The sequence below is a fragment of the Hyperolius riggenbachi genome, chromosome 2 (assembly GCF_040937935.1).
Source record: "Hyperolius riggenbachi isolate aHypRig1 chromosome 2, aHypRig1.pri, whole genome shotgun sequence".
Taxonomy (NCBI): domain Eukaryota; kingdom Metazoa; phylum Chordata; class Amphibia; order Anura; family Hyperoliidae; genus Hyperolius; species Hyperolius riggenbachi.
Genome location: NC_090647.1, coordinates 534779519 through 534796101, shown reverse-complemented (window position 1 = coordinate 534796101; position 16583 = coordinate 534779519). Strand labels below are relative to the sequence as shown.

Here is a 16583-nt window from a genome sequence, read left to right as displayed (position 1 = left end):
GGTCCAATGGCTATGATCACATGGGAAGCCTCACCTTCAAGGCACAGGAACGGCGCTTTGTATTTTGCCTGCGGCCACACTAAGCTGTAAGTGCCTGCTTTTGTCAGATCGCGGAAGCTAAGCAGCTTTAGGCCTGGTTAGTAGCTGCGTGGGAGACCGGCTGTGAACCCCAGGTGCTGCAGGCTCTTTTTGGGGGTTTGCGGTCCAATGGCTATGAGCACATGGGAAGCCTCACCTTCAAGGCGCAGGAACGGCGCCTTGGATTTCGCCTGCGGCCACACTAAGCCGAAAGCGCCCGCTCTCGTCAGATCGCGGAAGCTAAACGGCTTCAGGCCTGGTTAGTAGCTGCGTGGGAGATTGGCTGTGAACCCCAGGCGCTGCAGGCTTTTTTTGGGGGTTTGCGGTCCAATGGCTATGAGCACGTGGGAAGCCTCACCTTCAAGGCGCAGGAACGGCGCCTTGGATTTCGGCTGCAGCCACACTAAGCCTAAAGCGCCTGCCCTTGTCAGATTGTGGAAGCTAAGCGGCTTCAGTCCTGGTTAGTAGCTGCGTGGGAGACCGGCTGTGAACCCCAGGTGCTGCAGGCATTTCTTTGGGTTTGAGGTCCAATGGCTATGAGCACGTGGGAAGCCTCACATTCAAGGTGCAGGAACGGCGCCTTGGATTTCGCCTGCGGCCACACTAAGCCGAAAGCGTCAGATTGCGGAAGCTAAGCGGCTTCAGGCCTGGTTAGTAGCTGCGTGGGAGACTGGCTGTGAACCCCAGGTGCTGCAGACTCTTTTTGGGGGTTTGCGGTCCAAAGGCTATGAGCACGTGGGAAGCCTCACCCTCAAGGCGCAGGAACGGCAACTTGGATTTTGCCTGCGGCCACACTAAGCTGAAAGCGCCTGCTCTCGTTAGATCGTGGAAGCTAAGCGGCTTCAGGCCTGGTTAGTAGCTTTGTGGGAGACCAGCTGTGAACCCCCGGTGCTGCAGGCATTTCTTTGGGTTTGCAGTCCAATGGCTATGAGCACGTGGGAAGCCTCACTTTCAAGGCGCAGGAACGGCGCCTTGGATTTTGCCTGCGGCCACACTAAGCTGAAAGCGCCCGCTCTCGTTAGATCGCGGAAGCCAAGCGGCTTCAAGCCTGGTTAGTAGCTGCGTGGGAGACCGGCTGTGAACCCCAGGTGCTGCAGGCTTTTTTTGGGTTTGCGGTCCAATGGCTATGAGCACGTGGGAAGCCTCACCTTCAAGGCGCAGGAACGGCGCCTTGGACTGCGCCTGCGGCCACACTAAGCCAAAAGTGCCCGCTCTCGTCAGATTGCGGAAGCTAAGTGGCATCAGGCCTGGTTAGTAGCTGCGTGGGAGACCGGCTGTGAACCCCAGGTGCTGCAGGCTTTTTTTTGGGTTTGCGGTCCAATGGCTATGAGCACGTGGGAAGCCTCACCTTCAAGGCGCAGGAACGGCGCCTTGGATTTCGCCTGCGGCCACACTAAGCCGAAAGCGCCCGCTCTCGTCAGATCGCGGAAGCTAAACGGCTTCAGGCCTGGTTAATAGCTGCGTGGGAGATTAGCTGTGAACCCCAGGCGCTGCAGGCTTTTTTTAGGGGTTTGCGGTCCAATGGCTATGAGCACATGGGAAGCCTCACTTTCAAGGCGCAGGAACGGCGCCTTGGATTTCGCCTGCAGCCACACTAAGCCTAAAGCGCCTGCCCTTATCAGATCATGGAAGCTAAGCGGCTTCAGGCCTGGTTAGTAGCTGCGTGGGAGACCGGCTGTGAACGCCAGGTGCTGCAGGCATTTCTTTGGGTTTGCGGTCCAATGGCTATGAGCACGTGGGAAGCCTCACATTCAAGGCGCAGGAACGGCGCCTTGGATTTCGCCTGCGGCCACACTAAGCTGAAAGCGTCAGATTGCGCAAGCTAAGCGGCTTCAGGCCTGGTTAGTAGCTGCGTGGGAGACTGGCTGTGAACCCCAGGTGCTGCAGGCTCTTTTTGGGGGTTTGCGGTCCAAAGGCTATGAGCACGTGGGAAGCCTCACCTTCAAGGCGCAGGAACGGCGCCTTGGATTTCGCCTGCGGCCACACTAAATCGAAAGCGCCCGCTCTCGTCAGGTCGCGGAAAATAAGCGGCTTCAGGCCTGGTTAGTAGCTGTGTGGGAGACCGGCTGTGAACCCCAGGTGCTGCAGGCATTTCTTTGGGTTTGCAGTCCAATGGCTATGAGCACGTGGGAAGCCTCACTTTCAAGGCGCAGGAACGGCGCCTTGGATTTTGCCTGCGGCCACACTAAGCTGAAAGCGCCCGCTCTCGTTAGATCGCGGAAGCCAAGCGGCTTCAGGCCTGGTTAGTAGCTGCGTGGGAGACCGGCTGTGAACCCCAGGTGCTGCAGGCTCTTTTTGGGGGTTTGCGGTCCAAAGGCTATGAGCACGTGGGAAGCCTCACCTTCAAGACGCAGGAACGGCGCTTTGGATTTCGCCTGCGGCAACACTAAGTCGAAAGCGCCCGCTCTCGTCAGATCGCGTAAGCTAAACGGCTTCAGGCCTGGTTAGTAGCTGCGTGGGAGACCGGCTGTGAACCCCAGGTGCTGCAGGCTTTTTTTTGGGTTTGCGGTCCAATGGCTATGAGCACGTGGGAAGCCTCACTTTCAAGGCGTAGGAACGGCGCCTTGGATTTTGCCTGTGGCCACACTAAGCTGAAAGCGCCCGCTCTCGTTAGATTGTGGAAGCTAAGCGGCTTCAGGCCTGGTTAGTAGCTTTGTGGGAGACCAGCTGTGAACCCCAGGTGCTGCAGGCATTTCTTTGGGTTTGCAGTCCAATGGCTATGAGCACGTGGGAAGCCTCACTTTCAAGGCGTAGGAACGGCGCCTTGGATTTTGCCTGTGGCCACACTAAGCTGAAAGCGCCCGCTCTCGTTAGATCGCGGAAGCCAAGCGGCTTCAGGCCTGGTTAGTAGCTGCGTGGGAGACCGGCTGTGAACCCCAGGTGCTGCAGGCTTTTTTTGGGTTTGCGGTCCAATGGCTATGAGCACGTGGGAAGCCTCACCTTCAAGGCGCAGGAACGGCGCCTTGGACTTTGCCTGCGGCCACACTAAGCCAAAAGCGCCCGCTCTCGTCAGATCGCGGAAGCTAAGTGGCATCAGGCCTGGTTAGTAGCTGCGTGGGAGACCGGCTGTGAACCCCAGGTGCTGCAGGCATTTCTTTGGGTTTGCAGTCCAATGGCTATGAGCACATGGGAAGCCTCATTTTCAAGGCGCAGGAACGGCGCCTTGGATTTTGCCTGCGGCCACACTAAGCCAAAAGTGCCCGCTCTCGTCAGATCGCGGAAGCTAAGTGGCATCAGGCCTGGTTAGTAGCTGCGTGGGAGACCGGCTGTGAACCCCAGGTGCTGCAGGCCTTTTTTTGTGTTTGCGGTCCAATGGCTATGAGCACGTGGGAAGCCTCACCTTCAAGGCGCAGGAACGGCGCCTTGGATTTTGCCTGCGGCCACACTAAGCCGAAAGCGCCCGCTCTCGTCAGATCGCGGAAGCTAAACGGCTTCAGGCCTGGTTAGTAGCTGCGTGGGAGATTAGCTGTGAACCCCAGGCGCTGCAGGCTTTTTTTGGGGGTTCGCGGTCCAATGGCTATGAGCACGTGGGAAGCCTCACCTTCAAGGCGCAGGAACAGCACTTTGGATTTTGCCTGCAGCCACACTAAGCCTAAAGCGCCTGCCCTTGTCAGATCGTGGAAGCTAAGCGGCTTCAGGCTTGGTTAGTAGCTGCGTGGGAGATTGGCTGTGAACCCCAGGTGCTGCAGGCATTTCTTTGGGTTTGTGGTCCAATGGCTATGAGCACGTGGGAAGCCTAACATTCAAGGCGCAGGAACGGCGCCTTGGATTTCGTCTGCGGCCACACTAAGCCGAAAGCGTCAGATTGCGGAAGCTAAGCGGCTTCAGGCCTGGTTAGTAGCTGCGTGGGAGATTGGCTGTGAACCCCAGGTGCTGCAAGCTCTTTTTGGGGGTTTGCGGTCCAAAGGCTATGAGCACGTGGGAAGCCTCACCTTCAAGGCGCAGGAACGGCGCCTTGGATTTCGCCTGCGGCCACACTAAGTCGAAAGCGCCCGCTCTCGTCAGATCGCGGAAGCTAAACGGCTTCAGGCCTGGTTAGTAGCTGCGTGGGAGACCGGCTGTGAACCCCAGGTGCTGCAGGCTTTCTTTTGGGTTTGCGGTCCAATGGCTATGAGCACGTGGGAAGCGTCACCCTCAAGGTGCAGGAACGGCAACTTGGATTTTGCCTGCGGCCACACTAAGCTGAAAGCGCCAGCTCTCGTTAAATCGTGGAAGCTAAGCGGCTTCAGGCCTGGTTAGTAGCTTTGTGGGAGACCAGCTGTGAACCCCAGGTGCTGCAGGCATTTCTTTTGGTTTTGCAGTCCAATGGCTATAAGCACGTGGGAAGCCTCACCCTCAGGGCGCAGCAACGACGACTTGGATTTTGCCTGCGGCCACACTAAGCCGAAAGCGCCCGCTCTCATCAGATTGCGAAAGCTAATTGGCTTCAGGCCTGATTAGTAGCTGCGTGGGAGAGTGGCTGTGAACCCCAGGTGCTGCAGGCTTTTTTGGGGGGTTTGCGGTCCAATGGCTATGAGCACGTGGGAAGCCTCACCTTCAAGGCGCAGGAACGGCGCTTTGGATTTTGCCTGCAGCCACACTAAGCCTAAAGCGCCTGCCATCGTCAGATTGTGGAAGCTAAGCAGCATCAGGCCTGGTTAGTAGCTGCGTGGGAGACCGGCTGTGAACCCCAGGTGCTGCTGGCATTTGTTTGTTTTTGCGGCCCAATGGCTATGAGCACGTGGGAAGCCTCACCCTCAGGGCGCAGGAACGGCGCCTTGGATTTCGCCTGCGGCCAAACTAAGCCGAAAGTGCCTGCTCTCGTCAGATCGTGGAAGCTAAGCGGCTTCAGGCCTGGTTAGTAGCTGCTTGGGAGACTGGCTGTGAACCCCGGGTGCTGCATGCTTTTTTTTGGAGTTTGCGGTCCAATGGCTATGAGCACGTGGGAAGCCTCACCTTCAAGGCGCAGGAACGGCGCCTTGGATTTTGCCTGCGGACACACTAAGCCGAAAGCGCCCGCTCTCGTCAGATTTTGGAAGCTAAGTGGCTTTAGGCCTGGTTAGTATCAGCGTGGGAGACTGGCTGTGAACCCCAGGTGCTGCAGGCTTTTTTTTGGGTTTGCGGACCAATGGCTATGAGCACGTGGGAAGCCTCACCTTCAAGGCGCAAGAACAGCGCCTTGGACTGTGCCTGCGGCCACACTAAGCCAAAAGTGCCCGCTCTCGTCAGATTTTGGAAGCTAAGTGGCATCAGGCCTGGTTAGTAGCTGCGTGGGAGACTGGCTGTGAACCCCGGGTGCTGCAGGCTTTTTTTTGGGTTTGCGGTCCAATGGCTATGAGCACGTGGGAAGCCTCACCTTCAATGGGCAGGAACGGCTCCTTGGATTTCGCCTGCGGCCACACTAAGCCGAAAGCGCCCGCTCTCGTCAGATCGCGGAAGCTAAATGGCTTCAGGTGTGGTTAGTAGCTGCGTTGGAGATTGGCTGTGAACCCCAGGCGCTGCAGGCTTTTTTGGGGGGTTTGCGGTCCAATGGCTATGAGCACGTGGGAAGCCTCACCTTCAAGGTGCAGGAACGGCGCCTTGGATTTTGGCTGTGGCCACACTAAGCCGAAAGCGCCCGCTCTCGTCAGATCGCGGAAGCTAAGCTGCTTCAGGCCTGGTTAATAGGTGCGTCGGAGACCGGCTGTGAACCCCAGGTGCTGCAGGCTTTTTTTGGGGGTTTGCGGTCCAATGGCTATGAGCACGTGGGAAGCCTCACCCTCAAGGTGCAGGAATGGTGTGACGCCGGGCGACGCCCAGTCGTCCGAGGATTCGCGGCCGATTGTCCGATCGCAACCGTGATCGGAAAACTGACATTCTTTATTTTTAAAATAGAAGTTTTTCCTTCCTGCCTTCCCCCCCCTTTTGCCATGAGGGCTGAATGGGCCTGCGTTAGCATATGGCTAAAGCAACCTGGTTTAGCAAGAAATCCTGTTAAGGCTCCCGGAAAAGCTCTGGTGACACTAATGTGCTAATTGGGCAGAGCTGAAATACCAACAGAGTCTATTCAACAGGGGAAGCTAGCACAGCATGAGGTCTATTGACACCTACATTCCTCCCAGTCTTGACGGCACCGACTAGACTGAGTATGGAATGCATGGTGTTGATAACTTCGTCACATTTTGCAAATACCATCCATGGGAGGAATATGAAAATTACATAATTTTGTTTCCCTAATTCTGTAGAATATGGTGATACTAGACATAGCCAGGTAACCCGAGCAGGGGCTGAGATATGAATAATGGGGTCCCCGTGCGCCCCAAATATTGCAAGTTTGATGTCCTATGAACGTGTATTCTCAGCCCAATCTGAATATGAAATCGGTTTGCATGTGCGACAAAACCCCGGCGGGGTATGAAATTGGACATATTTTGTGGATGGCTGGAAGTTCCTCCCCTGAGAACTCACTGCCTGACACGCCCCTGGGCTGAGCTTGAGACTCCGCCCAGAAATGTCAGTGCTCAAAACTGATTGCATGAGGACCCCCAGCCAATTCCCCCACTTTCCATCATACCGAAAAGACTGCCACTGCTTGGGGAAATAGCAGTGGCCATCTTGCAGGCGGAGCAACGGCCATGTGGTTCGGCCATATTGCGAACTAACTGCAACAAAGGATCTTTGTCTTTTCCCGAACGGACTTTCCACAGAATCATAAGTATTCGTTCTTTTTATCCCTTTTTCTTTTATGTACTGTGTTATCACTGTCTCTCATCGTTTAATTGTTCACGATTGTCTGTATATATTAATTATTTATATTGTAACAAATAAAGGCTTTTTAAAAGGTCTTTACCTCTCAGTAAAACCTTCTATTCAGTATACACAGACGAGACCTAAACTTCCGAAGGGACGCTACTGTTTTGATAGATAGATAGGAATTGCACAGTTTTAACCGGTTGTTTGTTTCACAGGTCTATAGCCAGTTAGCAGTTTTCTCTGGGCTGATAGAAAACAGAGATGGTGGCAAATCTACCCCTGGGTTGGAGTAAAAGTGTATTTTCGTAACCTCACAGGCTCCCTACTGCGTCGTGACGCTCAAACTCCGCCAATTCTACGCAGATTGCGTCCATAGCTCTCAATCTGTGTGCTAGAATCGGATCGGACGGTTTTGCGTGTTCACGGCCAGTGGGGCTCTTGTGACAGTGGTCGGCAGCGTTTGGGATCTGTGTGTGCTGATAGTATCTCAGGTAGGGCTATCGAATTAGCCCTATCGAGAAACGAACTAATTCGTTGGTAGTGACTGAGTGCAATATATTTTTCATATATACAGAGAGACTGTGTAACCAGTACCCCTCCCCTAAGTTTTCTTTTATTTGGCATGGAAATGTCCGGGAATTACAAGGTCATGGTCCTATCCGACCTGCAGAGTCTGTGCGAGGCGAGAGGCATGGACATCCGCGGCAAGAAACAGCAGGACCTGATAACGGACTTGTACCGATGGGATAGCCAGAATCTGCGGACGCTGGAGGTGTCCACTGTGGAGGACACCGGCTTATCTAACGCAAGTCGAGGGGAACCAGAGACTGAAGATCCTGTGCGTACCGAGGTTGAGCAACCCGCGGGCAATGCGGCAACAGATACGCAGGAGGCTGTCAGTGTGATCCCCGACCCCAGAACCCCTGAAAGTACTCGCCTGGAACCGGCCAGTACTGGACTGTCCAGTTATGTTGATCCAGTAATGCAGCAGGCATTGCAAAAGCTGATGGAAACTGATGTGGACAAGTACCTGCAGTACATGGCGGAGCAAAAGCGAGAGGAACGCCAATCTGCAGAGGCGCGGGAGAGACGACAGCATGAGCTGAACATGGCGAAAGTGCAGCAAGCCAGCCGGAGTTCAACGCCCAGCCTCCCTGCTGAAGGGACTGCCGCTCCAGTAAGTGCAAAATTTAAATTTGCTATTATCGAAAAAGACACTGACATTGACTTGTTTTTGAGGTCTTTTGAAAAGGCCTGCCGTCAGTATCGTCTGTCCCAAGACCAGTGGGCCAGACATCTGACACCCTTGCTGCGCTACAAAGCGCTTGATGCTTTCTCAGAGCTGCCTGTGGAAAAGGACAATGATTATACCGCTATAAAGGAGGCTATAATCACTAAGTACCAGCTGACGCCAGAAGCCTACCGGAAAAGGTTCAGGTCCTGGCAGAAAAAATCTACTGATTCTTATCAAGATGTGGTCAGCAGTCTGCTCACCACACTCCGCCAGTGGACGCTAGGCCTCACTAAAGGGTCTTACGGTGTCCTGGAGGACTTAATCGTCCTGGAGCAGTTTCTGAACATTTGCCCGGCTGATGTACGCCAGTTTGTGCTGGAGCGCCGACCGGCGTCAGCGACGGTCGCTGCAGACCTCGCTGAGACCTTTGCAACGACCAGGGTGCCGGAGACCCGCAGGACTGCCCCATCTAGCTGGAGAGGAGGTCAGTCCCACAATTTTGCAGACTCTCCTACCTCTGTGAGCCGTGCGCCCCAGAGGCCCTCCAGCGCAGCTGCTGCGTCCAGGCCTGCAGTAACAGAGGGCATCACCTGTCACTTTTGCCGCAAGCCCGGACACATGAAGTTTAACTGCCCGGAGCGGAGGCAGACAGCGCCAGCTCCTGCACCACCTACACCTCGCCCACGGCAACTGCCGCCAGCCAGCGCACCCCAGCCGGGAGCACCCAACAACGTCATGTTCGCAGGTGGGAGAGGGATCCACTCCGCTACGAGCAACCACCAGCTGGTTACAGTGAACGACCAGCTTGTTACCGGTTTCCGCGACACTGGAGCGGATGTCACCCTGGTGCGTGCGCACCTGGTCCCGACGGAAAATATCCTCCCTGACAAATACCTTACCCTCACTGGAGTGGGGGGCACTCTTTCTCGCATTCCCCAGGCTCGGGTGTCCATCGATTGGGGGGTGGGGGTTCAAGAGAAGGTTGTTGGGGTCCTGGACCAACTGCCGGTCCCAGTTTTGTTGGGGACCGACCTGGGCAAGCTTGTGTCCTATTATGAACCTGCCCCAAGCCCCTCAGACTGCCAGGAGGGAGACGGACTCTCCGCCCACACTAAGGTACTTTGCACCAAGGGGCAAGAACAGGGGGGAGGTGGGTTGAATGTGCCCAGTCCAGGGGTACCGAGTCCAATAGTACCTGTGTCACAGGTACCTGTGTTTGATATACCGATTGTTTGTGATGAAAATGTTGTTGTACCTGTCACTGTAATTCATGCATGCAGCCAGGATGTGAGTAATGCCAGTATGTGCCAGTCTGAAGGTGTACCTGTACTGGCTGTAACACGCAGCCGCGCTGCTCAGAACCTGGGCTCAGAGCAGGTGGAAGAGGTTCCGGCCTCCTCCCCCTCCTCTGACCACAGGGATGGTAGCCTTCAGCCACTAACTGCATATGCCACGGGCCAGCTGGCTGAGAGCGAGAGTGCTGCATTTGTGCAAGCACTCCAGACTGACCCTAGCCTCGAGGCACTCAGAAGACAGGCTTCGGAGCCCCTCACGAATGAAGATACCTTCAAGGTATATTGGGAAGGTGGTAAGCTGTACAGCGAGCCTGTACAGCCCACCGAAGGTGAAACAAGTGTGGGTGACAAGGTATATGCCCTTCTTCCCGTGAGGCAGAACAAGCTGCAAGCAGCCTGGGAGGGGCCTTTTACTGTAGTGCAGCGGTTAAACCCTCTGACGTATCTAGTGAACATGGGGGGCAGGAAGCAGAAGAGCTTTCATGTAAACATGCTGAAGGCCCACCATGACAGGACCCAGTATGCGCTGCCAGTGTGCAGCCGGTTAGAGCAGGGAGAGGCAGACCCCCTGTTAGACCTGCTGGCTGACGTACGAGATGTGGACGGCGACCTAAACGTCAATCCACAGCTCGCCTCAGCCCAGCAAGAGCAGTTACAGAAGGTGCTGGGCCAGTACCAGCACACCTTCTCCGGTATCCCGGGGCGGACCAGTATGGCGGTGCATGGGGTAGATACAGGTACCCATCCCCCCATCAGGCAATCCGCTTACCGTGTCTCTCCCGAGGTACAGGCGGACATGCAGAAGGAGGTGAGGGAGATGCTGGAGTTAGGGGTGGTTCAAAAGTCCAGTAGTGCCTGGGCAGCCCCTGTTGTCCTGGTCCCCAAGAAGGACCAGACCACTCGGTTCTGCGTAGACTACAGGAAACTGAACGCCATCACCACTACAGACGCCTACCCCATGCCTCGCATTGATGAGCTGCTAGATACACTGGCATCAGCCAGGTACCTATCAATCATGGATCTGAGCCGGGGGTATTGGCAGATACCACTTGCACCTGACGCGAGGCAAAAGTCGGCCTTCATCACCCCTTTCGGCCTCTTCGAGTTCACGATGATGCCCTTTGGGATGAAGAACGCCCCCGCCACGTTTCAGCGGGCCGTGAACGACCTGCTAGAGGGAATGCAAGGGTTCGCTGTAGCGTATCTGGATGACATTGCGGTGTTCAGCCCCACCTGGGAAGAACACCTCAAACACCTGTCCCAGGTACTAGAGAGGCTGGCCATGGCCAATCTGACGGTTAAACCGAGTAAGTGTCAGATTGGCATGACCGAGGTGCAGTACTTAGGTCACCGGGTGGGGGGTAACACCCTGAAACCTGACACGGGAAAGGTGGACGCCATCCTGGCATGGCCTCGACCTATCACGAAAAAGCAGGTCCAGGCGTTCCTGGGGACCGCCGGCTACTATAGGAAATTTGTTCCCGCCTATAGTACACTGGCGAAGCCCCTGACCGATGCCACTAGCAAGAAGCACCCCAAGGTTGTTAGCTGGACCCCCGCTTGCGAGAATGCCTTCCAGGCCTTGAAGCAGGCCCTCGCAAGCGCCCCTGTGCTTCAGGCCCCAGACTTCAGTCGTCGGTTTGTGGTGCAAACCGATGCCTCTGACTACGGTCTCGGCGCAGTCCTCAGCCAGGTGGATGGAAAGGGGGATGAACACCCTATCCTCTACCTGAGCCGGAAGCTCCTGCCCCGAGAGGTAGCCTACTCCACAACTGAAAAGGAGTGCCTGGCGATCGTGTGGGCCCTACAGAAACTGCAGTCGTATCTGTACGGCCGCTCCTTCACGATCGTCACTGATCACAATCCCCTGAGTTGGCTAAACCGTACTGCTGGAACCAACGGCAAGCTCCTACGGTGGAGCCTGTCATTGCAGCAGTACGACTTTACGATCCAACACAAAGCAGGCAGCCGACACCAAAACGCTGATGGGCTGTCGCGGTGTCAGGGGGAACCCGACCCAACAGCGCCAATAGCTGCTACGGAAGGCGTCCTGTTGACACCTCCCTGAGCAGAGCTCGGGAAGGGGGAGGTGTGACGCCGGGCGACGCCCAGTCGTCCGAGGATTCGCGGCCGATTGTCCGATCGCAACCGTGATCGGAAAACTGACATTCTTTATTTTTAAAATAGAAGTTTTTCCTTCCTGCCTTCCCCCCCCTTTTGCCATGAGGGCTGAATGGGCCTGCGTTAGCATATGGCTAAAGCAACCTGGTTTGGCAAGAAATCCTGTTAAGGCTCCCGGAAAAGCTCTGGTGACACTAATGTGCTAATTGGGCAGAGCTGAAATACCAACAGAGTCTATTCAACAGGGGAAGCTAGCACAGCATGAGGTCTATTGACACCTACATTCCTCCCAGTCTTGACGGCACCGACTAGACTGAGTATGGAATGCATGGTGTTGATAACTTCGTCACATTTTGCAAATACCATCCATGGGAGGAATATGAAAATTACATAATTTTGTTTCCCTAATTCTGTAGAATATGGTGATACTAGACATAGCCAGGTAACCCGAGCAGGGGCTGAGATATGAATAATGGGGTCCCCGTGCGCCCCAAATATTGCAAGTTTGATGTCCTATGAACGTGTATTCTCAGCCCAATCTGAATATGAAATCGGTTTGCATGTGCGACAAAACCCCGGCGGGGTATGAAATTGGACATATTTTGTGGATGGCTGGAAGTTCCTCCCCTGAGAACTCACTGCCTGACACGCCCCTGGGCTGAGCTTGAGACTCCGCCCAGAAATGTCAGTGCTCAAAACTGATTGCATGAGGACCCCCAGCCAATTCCCCCACTTTCCATCATACCGAAAAGACTGCCACTGCTTGGGGAAATAGCAGTGGCCATCTTGCAGGCGGAGCAACGGCCATGTGGTTCGGCCATATTGCGAACTAACTGCAACAAAGGAACTTTGTCTTTTCCCGAACGGACTTTCCACAGAATCATAAGTATTCGTTCTTTTTATCCCTTTTTCTTTTATGTACTGTGTTATCACTGTCTCTCATCGTTTAATTGTTCACGATTGTCTGTATATATTAATTATTTATATTGTAACAAATAAAGGCTTTTTAAAAGGTCTTTACCTCTCAGTAAAACCTTCTATTCAGTATACACAGACGAGACCTAAACTTCCGAAGGGACGCTACTGTTTTGATAGATAGATAGGAATTGCACAGTTTTAACCGGTTGTTTGTTTCACAGGTCTATAGCCAGTTAGCAGTTTTCTCTGGGCTGATAGAAAACAGAGATGGTGGCAAATCTACCCCTGGGTTGGAGTAAAAGTGTATTTTCGTAACCTCACAGGCTCCCTACTGCGTCGTGACGCTCAAACTCCGCCAATTCTACGCAGATTGCGTCCATAGCTCTCAATCTGTGTGCTAGAATCGGATCGGACGGTTTTGCGTGTTCACGGCCAGTGGGGCTCTTGTGACAAATGGCAACTTGGATTTTGCCTGTGGACACACTAAGCCGAAAGTGCCCGCGCTCGTCGGATTGTGGAAGCTAAGTGGCTTCAGGCCTGGTTAGTAGCTGCGTGGGAGACCGGCAGTGAACCCCAGGTGATGCAGGCATTTCTTTGGGTTTGCTTTCCAATGGCTATGAGCACGTGGGAAGCCTCACCTTCAAGGCGCAGGAACGGCACCTTGGATTTCACCTCCAGCCACACTAAGCCGAAAGCGTCAGATTGCGGAAGCTAAGCGGCTTCAGGCCTGCTTAGTAGCTGCGTGGGAGACTGGCTGTGAACCCCTGGTGCTGCAGGCTTTTTTTGGGGGTTTGCGGTCCAATGGCTATGAGCACGTGGGAAGCCTCACCTTCAAGGTGCAGGAACGGCGCCTTGGATTTCGCCTGCGGCCACACTAAGCCGAAAGCGCCCGCTCTCGTCATATCGCGGAAGCTAAGCGGCTTCAGGCCTGGTTAGTAGCTGTGTGGGAGACTGGCTGTAAACCCCAGGTGCTGCATGCTTTTTTTTGGGTTTGCGGTCCAATGGCTATGAGCACGTGGGAAGCGTCACCCTCAAGGCACAGGAACGGCGACTTGGATTTTGCCTGCAGCCACACTAAGCTAAAAGCGCCCGCTCTCGTTAGATTGTGGAAGCTAAGTGGCTTCAGGCCTGGTTAGTAGCTTTGTGGGAGACCAGCTGTGAACCCCAGGTGCTGCAGGCATTTCTTTGGGTTTGCGGTCCAAAGGCTATGAGCACGTGGGAAGCCTCACTTTCAAGGCGCAGGAACGGCGCCTTGGATTTTGCCTGCGGCCACACTAAGCTGAAAGCGCCCGCTCTCGTTAGATCGCGGAAGCCAAGCGGCTTCAGGCCTGGTTAGTAGCTGCATGGAAGACCGGCTGTGAACCCCAGGTGCTGCAGGCTTTTTTTTGGGTTTGCGGTCCAATGGCTATGAGCACGTGGGAAGCCTTACCTTCAAGGCGCAGGAACGGCGCCTTGGACTGTGCCTGCGGCCACACTAAGCCGAAAGTGCCCGCTCTCGTCAGATCGCGGAAGCGAAGTGGCTTCAGGCCTGGTTAGTAGCTGCGTGGGAGACTGGCTGTGAACCCCAGGTGCTGCAGGCATTTCTTTGGGTTTGCAGTCCAATGGCTATGAGCATGTGGGAAGCCTCACTTTCAAGGCGCAGGAACGGCGCCTTGGATTTTGCCTGCGGCCACACTAAGCTGAAAGCGCCCGCTCTCGTTAGATCGCGGAAGCCAAGCGGCTTCAGGCCTGGTTAGTAGCTGCATGGAAGACCGGCTGTGAACCCCAGGTGCTGCAGGCTTTTTTTTGGGTTTGCGGTCCAATGGCTATGAGCACGTGGGAAGCCTTACCTTCAAGGCGCAGGAACGGCGCCTTGGACTGTGCCTGCGGCCACACTAAGCCGAAAGTGCCCGCTCTCGTCAGATCGCGGAAGCGAAGTGGCTTCAGGCCTGGTTAGTAGCTGCGTGGGAGACCGGCTGTGAACCCCAGGTGCTGCAGGCTTTTTTTGGGGTTTGCGGTCCAATGGCTATGAGCACGTGGGAAGCCTCACCTTCAAGGCGCAGGAACGGCGCCTTGGATTTCGCTTGCGGCCACACTAAGCTGAAAGCGCCCGCTCTCGTCAGATCGCGGATGCTAAGCGGCTTGAGGCCTGGTTAGTAGCTGCGTGGGAGAGTGGCTGTGAACCCCAGCTGCAGCAGGCTTTTTTGGGGGGTTTGCGGTCCAATGGCTATGAGCACGTGGGAAGCCTCACCTTCAAGGCGCAGGAACGGCAGCTTGGATTTTGCCTGCGGCCACACTAAACCGAAAGCGCCCGCTCTTGTCAGATCGTGGAAGCTAAGTGGCTTCACGCCTGGTTAGTAGCTGTGTGGGACACCGGCAGTGAACCCCAGGTGCTGCAGGCTTTTTTTGGGGGTTTGCGGTCCAATGGCTATGAGCACGTGGGAAGCCTCACCTTCAAGGCGCAGGAACGGCGCCTTGGAATTCGCCTGCGGCCACTCTAAGCTGAAAGCGCCTGCTCTTGTCATATCGCGGAAGCTAAGTGGCTTCAGGCCTGGTTAGTAGCTGCGTGGGAGACCGGCTGTGAACCCCAGATGCAGCAGACTTTTTTGGGGGGTTTGCGGTCCAATGGCTATGAGCACGTGGGAAGCCTCACCTTCAAGGCGCAGGAACGGCACCATGGATTTTGCCTGCGGCCTTACTAAGCCGAAAGTGCCCGCTCTCGTCAGATCGTGGAAGCTAAGTGGCTTCAGGCCTGGTTAGTAGCTGCGTGGAAGACCGGCTATGAACCCCAGGTGCTGCAGGCTTTTTTTGGGGTTTGCGGTCCAATGGCTATGAGCACGTGGGAAGCCTCACCTTCAAGGCGCAGAAACGGCGCCTTGGATTTCACCTGCGGCCACACTAAGCCGAAAGCGCCCGCTCTCGTCAGATCGCGGAAGCTAAATGGCTTTAGGCCTGGTTAGTAGCTGCGTGGGAGACCGGCTGTGAACCCCAGGTGCTGCAGGCTTTTTTTTTGGTTTGCGGTCCAATGGCTATGAGCACGTGGGAAGCGTCACCCTCAAGGTGCAGGAACGGCAACTTGGATTTTGCCTGCGGCCACACTAAGCTGAAAGCGCCCGCTCTCGTTAGATCGTGGAAGCTAAGCGGCTTCAGGCCTGGTTAGTAGCTTTGTGGGAGACCAGCTGTGAACCCCAGGTGCTGCAGGCATTTCTTTGGGTTTGCAGTCCAATGGCTATGAGCACGTGGGAAGCCTCACTTTCAAGGCGCAGGAACGGCGCCTTGGATTTTGCCTGCGGCCACACTAAGCTGAAAGCGCCCGCTCTCGTTAGATCGCGGAAGCCAAGCGGCTTCAGGCCTGGTTAGTAGCTGCGTGGGAGACCGGCTGTGAACCCCAGGTGCTGCAGGCTTTTTTTGGGTTTGCGGTCCAATGGCTATGAGCACGTGGGAAGCCTCACCCTCAAGGCGCAGCAACGACGACTTGGATTTTGCCTGCGGCCACACTAAGCTGAAAGCGCCCGCTCTCATCAGATCGCGAAAGCTAATTGGCTTCAGGCCTGATTAGTAGCTGCGTGGGAGAGTGGCTGTGAACCCCAGGTGCTGCAGGCTTTTTTGGGGGGTTTGCGGTCCAATGGCTATGAGCACGTGGGAAGCCTCACCTTCAAGGCGCAGGAACGGCGCCTTGGATTTTGCTTGCAGCCACACTAAGCCTAAAGCGCCTGCCCTCGTCAGATCGTGGAAGCTAAGCAGCATCAGGCCTGGTTAGTAGCTGCGTGGGAGACCGGCTGTGAACTCCAGGTGCTGCTGGCATTTGTTTGGGTTTGCGGCCCAATGGCTATGAGCACGTGGGAAGCCTCACCTTCAAGGCGCAGGAACGGCGCCTTGGATTTTGCCTGCGGACACACTAAGCCGAAAGCGCCCGCTCTCGTCAGATTTCGGAAGCTAAGTGGCTTTAGGCCTGGTTAGTATCAGCGTGGGAGACTGGCTGTGAACCCCAGGTGCTGCAGGCTTTTTTTTGGGTTTGCGGACCAATGGCTATGAGCACGTGGGAAGCCTCACCTTCAAGGCGCAAGAACAGCGCTTTGGACTGTGCCTGCGGCCACACTAAGCCAAAAGTGCCTGCTCTCGTCAGATCGCGGAAGCTAAGTGGCATCAGGCCTGGTTAGTAGCTGCGTGGGAGACTGGCTGTGAACCCTGGGTGCTGCAGGCTTTTTTTTGGGTTTGCGGTCCAATGGCTATGAGCACGTGGGAAG

General features: G+C 55.3%; 39 pseudogenes; all 39 read left to right on the top strand.

The window, feature by feature from the left end:
- The first annotated feature begins 66 nt into the window (after positions 1 to 66).
- On the top strand, positions 67 to 185 carry LOC137551815 (5S ribosomal RNA; annotated as a pseudogene).
- Positions 186 to 267: 82 nt separating this feature from the next.
- On the top strand, positions 268 to 386 carry LOC137550880 (5S ribosomal RNA; annotated as a pseudogene).
- Positions 387 to 859: 473 nt separating this feature from the next.
- LOC137551349 (5S ribosomal RNA) lies at positions 860 to 978 on the top strand (annotated as a pseudogene).
- An 81-nt stretch (positions 979 to 1059) lies between these two features.
- On the top strand, positions 1060 to 1178 carry LOC137550889 (5S ribosomal RNA; annotated as a pseudogene).
- An 80-nt stretch (positions 1179 to 1258) lies between these two features.
- Positions 1259 to 1377, top strand: LOC137551533 (5S ribosomal RNA; annotated as a pseudogene).
- Positions 1378 to 1458: 81 nt separating this feature from the next.
- On the top strand, positions 1459 to 1577 carry LOC137552680 (5S ribosomal RNA; annotated as a pseudogene).
- An 82-nt stretch (positions 1578 to 1659) lies between these two features.
- LOC137554258 (5S ribosomal RNA) lies at positions 1660 to 1778 on the top strand (annotated as a pseudogene).
- Positions 1779 to 2050: 272 nt separating this feature from the next.
- On the top strand, positions 2051 to 2169 carry LOC137553136 (5S ribosomal RNA; annotated as a pseudogene).
- An 81-nt stretch (positions 2170 to 2250) lies between these two features.
- LOC137559397 (5S ribosomal RNA) lies at positions 2251 to 2369 on the top strand (annotated as a pseudogene).
- An 82-nt stretch (positions 2370 to 2451) lies between these two features.
- On the top strand, positions 2452 to 2570 carry LOC137551097 (5S ribosomal RNA; annotated as a pseudogene).
- Positions 2571 to 2651: 81 nt separating this feature from the next.
- On the top strand, positions 2652 to 2770 carry LOC137552051 (5S ribosomal RNA; annotated as a pseudogene).
- Positions 2771 to 2851: 81 nt separating this feature from the next.
- Positions 2852 to 2970, top strand: LOC137548422 (5S ribosomal RNA; annotated as a pseudogene).
- Positions 2971 to 3050: 80 nt separating this feature from the next.
- Positions 3051 to 3169, top strand: LOC137548287 (5S ribosomal RNA; annotated as a pseudogene).
- Positions 3170 to 3250: 81 nt separating this feature from the next.
- On the top strand, positions 3251 to 3369 carry LOC137548813 (5S ribosomal RNA; annotated as a pseudogene).
- Positions 3370 to 3450: 81 nt separating this feature from the next.
- On the top strand, positions 3451 to 3569 carry LOC137550657 (5S ribosomal RNA; annotated as a pseudogene).
- Positions 3570 to 3651: 82 nt separating this feature from the next.
- On the top strand, positions 3652 to 3770 carry LOC137554616 (5S ribosomal RNA; annotated as a pseudogene).
- A 272-nt stretch (positions 3771 to 4042) lies between these two features.
- Positions 4043 to 4161, top strand: LOC137557716 (5S ribosomal RNA; annotated as a pseudogene).
- An 81-nt stretch (positions 4162 to 4242) lies between these two features.
- LOC137553593 (5S ribosomal RNA) lies at positions 4243 to 4361 on the top strand (annotated as a pseudogene).
- Positions 4362 to 4443: 82 nt separating this feature from the next.
- Positions 4444 to 4562, top strand: LOC137554340 (5S ribosomal RNA; annotated as a pseudogene).
- Positions 4563 to 4844: 282 nt separating this feature from the next.
- Positions 4845 to 4963, top strand: LOC137553493 (5S ribosomal RNA; annotated as a pseudogene).
- An 82-nt stretch (positions 4964 to 5045) lies between these two features.
- Positions 5046 to 5164, top strand: LOC137554094 (5S ribosomal RNA; annotated as a pseudogene).
- An 81-nt stretch (positions 5165 to 5245) lies between these two features.
- Positions 5246 to 5364, top strand: LOC137554485 (5S ribosomal RNA; annotated as a pseudogene).
- Positions 5365 to 5445: 81 nt separating this feature from the next.
- Positions 5446 to 5564, top strand: LOC137554519 (5S ribosomal RNA; annotated as a pseudogene).
- Positions 5565 to 5646: 82 nt separating this feature from the next.
- Positions 5647 to 5765, top strand: LOC137554064 (5S ribosomal RNA; annotated as a pseudogene).
- A 7453-nt stretch (positions 5766 to 13218) lies between these two features.
- Positions 13219 to 13337, top strand: LOC137553276 (5S ribosomal RNA; annotated as a pseudogene).
- An 81-nt stretch (positions 13338 to 13418) lies between these two features.
- On the top strand, positions 13419 to 13537 carry LOC137552196 (5S ribosomal RNA; annotated as a pseudogene).
- Positions 13538 to 13618: 81 nt separating this feature from the next.
- On the top strand, positions 13619 to 13737 carry LOC137548979 (5S ribosomal RNA; annotated as a pseudogene).
- An 81-nt stretch (positions 13738 to 13818) lies between these two features.
- On the top strand, positions 13819 to 13937 carry LOC137551271 (5S ribosomal RNA; annotated as a pseudogene).
- An 81-nt stretch (positions 13938 to 14018) lies between these two features.
- Positions 14019 to 14137, top strand: LOC137548978 (5S ribosomal RNA; annotated as a pseudogene).
- An 81-nt stretch (positions 14138 to 14218) lies between these two features.
- On the top strand, positions 14219 to 14337 carry LOC137548540 (5S ribosomal RNA; annotated as a pseudogene).
- A 282-nt stretch (positions 14338 to 14619) lies between these two features.
- Positions 14620 to 14738, top strand: LOC137554590 (5S ribosomal RNA; annotated as a pseudogene).
- Positions 14739 to 15021: 283 nt separating this feature from the next.
- Positions 15022 to 15140, top strand: LOC137552817 (5S ribosomal RNA; annotated as a pseudogene).
- An 81-nt stretch (positions 15141 to 15221) lies between these two features.
- Positions 15222 to 15340, top strand: LOC137548031 (5S ribosomal RNA; annotated as a pseudogene).
- An 81-nt stretch (positions 15341 to 15421) lies between these two features.
- LOC137548850 (5S ribosomal RNA) lies at positions 15422 to 15540 on the top strand (annotated as a pseudogene).
- An 81-nt stretch (positions 15541 to 15621) lies between these two features.
- On the top strand, positions 15622 to 15740 carry LOC137559396 (5S ribosomal RNA; annotated as a pseudogene).
- Positions 15741 to 15820: 80 nt separating this feature from the next.
- LOC137554090 (5S ribosomal RNA) lies at positions 15821 to 15939 on the top strand (annotated as a pseudogene).
- Positions 15940 to 16021: 82 nt separating this feature from the next.
- LOC137554611 (5S ribosomal RNA) lies at positions 16022 to 16140 on the top strand (annotated as a pseudogene).
- Positions 16141 to 16221: 81 nt separating this feature from the next.
- On the top strand, positions 16222 to 16340 carry LOC137553332 (5S ribosomal RNA; annotated as a pseudogene).
- Positions 16341 to 16421: 81 nt separating this feature from the next.
- LOC137553522 (5S ribosomal RNA) lies at positions 16422 to 16540 on the top strand (annotated as a pseudogene).
- The last annotated feature ends 43 nt before the right edge of the window (positions 16541 to 16583 follow it).